The following is a 5,228-nucleotide window of genomic DNA, read 5'->3' on the forward strand; positions in this document are numbered from 1 at the left end:
GGGTCAGGACATGCCCCAGGGAGCTTGTGAGGGACCTGGCACGTCCCGGGGCACCAGCATGTCACCAAGCCACTAGGTTCTGCTCACCGAAAGCCTTTTGCAGCTTCTGCTGTGGAAATCCGCAGGGCCTGGTGCACGCCATGTCTTTTTTTCCACCTCTTGGCCTAAAATATTATAATGTGAAATGGAAAAAGTGCAGGAACCTGCCCTCAGACTTTGCTCTTGCCCAGGGCTGAACTTGGGCATTTCGTTGCCCAAATGGGGGGAAACAGGGGAGGAAAAAAATCCCATTCATAAATGAGTGGCAGGGGGGGAAGGAGAGGCAGCACCAGCAGAAGGAAAAGGTGTGGATGTGGAGAGGGGGAAGGAGATGAAAGCAAGAAAAACACAAACAATCCAGTTTGGTTCACGTGGATTTGTTTTCTCTTTCAGCTACAAGCAGCTAGTGAGCGAGGGAGGGTGCTGCACCCAGTGTGGCTCCTCCGCCCGCCCCCCCCAGTGCTCTGGGAGGCTGCATGTGCCCTTTTCCCACCTTAAAATCATCTCTTTGCAGGGAACAGGAAAGACTTGAGCTGGGAGAGGTGCAACATGCTCAAACCCACCCCGGCACCAAAAGACGCGTGCCGGGACCCCTCAGCCTGGAGAGCATCACATCACCTCCTCCCAGCATCACCTCCTGCCACCGGCCTTTTTGGGGCGATTTTCTCATCGGGGCCCAGTGAGACTTAGCATTTCTCTGTTTGGAGCCAGGATGAACATTTATTAGACTTAAACAGCTGGGAGCGAGATGATATTTAAACTGGTATTAGGAGAGCACCGTTGGAAGGAGATAATTCTGGGGCAGTTTGGCAGCGTGGCGGCTGGGGGGCTCCTTGGGTCTCCTGCCGGAGAGCGATACAGTTAATTTGCAGCCGGAGCTGGAGGCTGGCCCGCACTGATACCGCCGTGTTATTTAGAAGAGAAAGGTCAGGCTGGAGATTGAATGATCATTGACAAGAAATCCATGGGGGAGCGGGGCGGCAGCTCCAGCATCATTGTGCCGCTCCCCTGGGGGCTTCTTTCCCTCCGCCTCAGTCCCCGTGGGATGTCAGAGGGGTTTGTGGCAGGGAGCCTGCTCACCTTAATCAAGCTTGAGACCCAGGCAATCACGGCCATCCTTTCCGGCCGCCCCTTTTTCATCTACTACCTCTGTCTCCGGCGATGTAGCAGAGATGTCCTGGTTTTCACCCCACACACAGACTCTTTTTTAAATTGCAAATGATTTTTAAATTTAAAATTACTTTTTGCTCAGAAACGTTTTAAAAAAAATTTATTTTTTTTAAACTAAAGCCCCCAGGAAAACACAAGAAAACACCAACCCTTCCCCTGCTCCCCAGCCCTGCCCCATCCCTGGGTGTGATAAAGAAAATCCCCATTCTAGTTTTTTTGGAAAGAAGCGCACTAAAAAGTCCAAAAAAGCAGCAAACAAGCAATGAAAATGAAAGACTGAAAATGCCTTCTGTGTGGACAAATCCATGTCCTCAGGGAAACTGAGGTGCGGGGGGAGGCGCCGTCAGTAGCGGGGATGCTGCGCATCAGGCATCAGCCCTGAATCGCACCCCTCCGGCTCCCAAGCTCCCACCACCAGGAATAGGACCGAGCGCTGGGCTGTTGCCTCTGCTCATCCCCCCCCCGCTGCACCCCAAACCCTTCCTGCTCCCTGCATCCCCGTGGGGGAAACGCCCAGGGCATCTCGCTTTCCTCTTTTTCCTCCCAAAAAATACGCCAGGTTTGGTTTAAGGTTTGTTTTTGTTTTTTTTTTTTTGCAACAAAAGAAACTATTTATTTGGAATATGCATTACCAGTACAAATCAGGAAACTGTAAAACCTACACCTTGTTAGTATCGTCATAGAACATAAAAGTCTCAATTGGGATCAGAAAGACAGAGGCCTTTGTTTTTCTTTACAGAAGCAGAAAAGCTTAAAGTTTCAAAACCAGGTCGGAACAGAGAGTCTTTTTTTTTTTTTAGGGTTTTTTCTTTTTTCTTTTTTTAATATTTGGAATCCATTAGGAAGAGAAAAAAAAGACGGGGGGAAAAAATAGAAAAGAAAAAGCAACTCAGGACAACTGGATCATCTTTACAAGGGATAGAAAGGGCTTTGCAAGAACAAAAAAGCAAACCGACAAAACCACCCCCCCCAGGCAACATCTGATTTACATCGTCTTAATAATAATAATAATAATAATATTAATAATAATAATAAAAAAGGTGTATGAAAACAAAAGGACTCCGGGAAACCTTGGGATTAAAAATAACACCCCAAACCCTAAACCACTGAGTGATGTGAAAAGCTCAGGTTTTTTTTTTTGGTGGGGTGGAGCAGGGAAATTGTTTTCAGAGAAAACTGAAGCGATGCCAACCGGCGTCCTCCTCAGCGCTTCTCCTTGAACCCCACTCTGCAGCCACCGAGATTTCGGGCTATATTTGGGAGCATCTTGGCCATGTTCCACCATGGCTGGGGGGCTGCCGCATGCCATCCCTTGTCCCTCATCCTTCCCAGCGCCCCTGTGCAGCTGGGGCTTGGGGCCAGACTGTGGGACTCCATCCTCAACAAGGTCCATGGTCGAAATCAGGTTGGTGCCTTCCTTGCTCCGAACCCATCATTTTTGGGCCAAGAGCTGCGGTTGGGCTGATGGGTGCCTCCAAGCCAGGGCTCTTGCAGCAAACCCTCGGGGCAAGGGTGTCACTGGGATTCGGGGCAGAGCACAATGGCATTGAAGCCCACCACTGCCTATGCATTTTGGGGAGGATTCATGCCGTTTCATCACTTCCAGGCAGCCCAGCTTCGCCCCCAGGCATGGAGACCCACAGGGGCTCAGTACCCGACTCCCCGTCACCCCTCAGCATCTCTTCCCCAAAACCCCTCGGGATTAAGTCCCTCTCCGGAGACGTAAGCCCCCCACTCAGCCCCAGAGCAGCCACCCAAGATCTTCTGGGGTTGGGTGTGAAAATGAGTGGGGACACGCCCCCCCCCCCCCCGAAAAGAGAAACACCCCCCCCAAAACCACCACCATCACTTTTCACATCACTTGGGTCACAGCCCAAAAGCGCAGGGAAAGCGGCAAGGCCGTCATCTCGGACAGGTCAAAATAAACTCAGCATCATCATCAAAGCCCCCCCTCCCCTCCCAAATAATGCCAAAATAATAAAATAAAAGGCAATTTCTGGGTCTCAACGTTAAGAAACATAAAGTGTTAGACTGTACCTATTAATGCTCACTATTCCAACCATTTTTTTTTTAAAGTTTTACAAAATGAATTACCGTCACTTTTTAAACATTGTGTAAGAAGAAATGAGTGTGCACAACTCTACACTTTTCTAGCATTCTTGAACTAATTCACAAATGCGAGAAAATGGAAAAAAAAAAAACCAAACCATGGCAAAAACAAACAACAAAAAAAAGATGAATGTAGGTAGTTTGATGTTATAAACTATACAGGAATGAAGCGCTTGTTGCCACAGAAAGAACAGGGATGGGACCGTCTCCCTGTTCAATTTTGCGTGCTAAGAGGGTAATTTTTTATTCTTTTATTATAAACACTATTAAATTCCGACTGCGTTTTTGGTTTTTTTTTTTTTCTCCTTTATCTGAATATACAAGAACATTCATTATCAAATGTTCGTTATCATCAATACTACAAAGAACGAGACACAAATCGCAAGAAACAATGGAAAATGTTAATAAAGCTGAAAGAGTCGTCGAGTTTTTTTTGTGTTTTTTTTTGTTTTTATTTTTTTTGAGTTTCTGCAGGTTTTTTTGTTTGTTTTTTGTTTTTTTGTTTTGTTTTGTTTTTTTGGTATCGAAGTCAGGTTTTTCTGGGCAGAAAAAATAAAAAAAAAAAAAAGAAGAAAAAAACCCACAACACTTGGAGTTGAGCAGGGGGGGAAGGAGAAGAGAAACAAAACCCAAAATAAAAAAGCAAAGAAAAAGGCAAGCGAGCAGCTATGCCAACGCGAACCGGAGGGACAAACCGGGGAACCCAGGAAGTGATTTGCAAAGTACCGTGGAGGAGCAAGTGCCCTGCCCGGGCAGGGGGAGCCACGGGCAGGGGGTGCAGGCAGGAGGGGCAGCAGTTGCAGGGCAGGGGAAGGCAGCCCCGGCACGGACTGGCTCCAGTAAGCGGGTGGTTTTGGCTCATCCCCGGTTGGTTTCCAAGAGGTACTGTGGCACTCCCACAGGCACGGCACCGCTGCCGCTCCGGAGAACAGACCTGACCCAGTCCCGTGTCCCTGAAATGCTTTGCTGGAACAGCTTCACGTAAAATAAGCTGGAAACGGTTAAAAGGCTGCACTGGGGGAGGCCGCAGGAGGAAGAGGAGGAGAGTGGGAAGGTGCGCAGCTCAGAAAGATGGGCAGCACCTCCTAACCGTCCTTGCGGGGAAACAACCTTCTCGTTGCTCCGAACATATTCCCAGCTGGGAGGCAGCCCTAGACCTTGCACATCGCATCACGCTCTGCAGCACGGTCCCTGTCCCCAGGCACGGATGCGAAAGGAGAAGCAGAAAGGGTCTCACCACTGGAGACACAAGGACTAAGCAAGGAGCAGCTTGTGCTGTTTCTCATCCACCTTTTGTGTTCTACTCTGATCCCACCAGCTCAGAAACAAAAAATCCACCGAATTGGGTCTTTTCGTATTTGGGGGAAGGTCACAAATTTCTGAGCAGATGTTTTGGAGCCTTCTGGGCTTGTTCCCCAGGGAAAGGCAGGCTTCACTTCCACTTCAGGCGAGTCACGCTGCTGGCCCCCATGCCGCAAGGTGACAGCATGTCGGAGCCATGGGCAGGAGTTGGGCCTACAGGCCAACCACCATTATTTTTTCCAGCAGAAAGGTGGAAATTTTTCTGGCAGAGCTTTAATTTTAAATGGTTCCTGCTTAACGCTGCTCTGCACTGGCAGTTCCCATCTCGAGATGGTGGACACCAACATGGGCAGGGTGGGCATGGACGTGCAAGAGGATGAGATGTGGCCAAGAGGTATTTGGATCCATCACAAGGTGCCAGACATGCTGCACCCACACTGGTGCCCACAACACTCAAGGTCTTGCCGTGGGCTGGCTCAGCCTCCTCGCACCTGCTGGAAGAATCAGCGGCCAAAAGTACCACTCCGGCACAAAGCTCAGCCCATTCCCCATGGCAAACTGGTGCGCTTCCGCACCCCGCTCTTCAACAAAAGCCATGTCCTCCCAAC

The sequence above is a fragment of the Pygoscelis adeliae genome, unplaced genomic scaffold (assembly GCF_000699105.1).
Source record: "Pygoscelis adeliae isolate BGI_AS28 unplaced genomic scaffold, ASM69910v1 Scaffold402, whole genome shotgun sequence".
Taxonomy (NCBI): Eukaryota; Metazoa; Chordata; class Aves; order Sphenisciformes; family Spheniscidae; genus Pygoscelis; species Pygoscelis adeliae.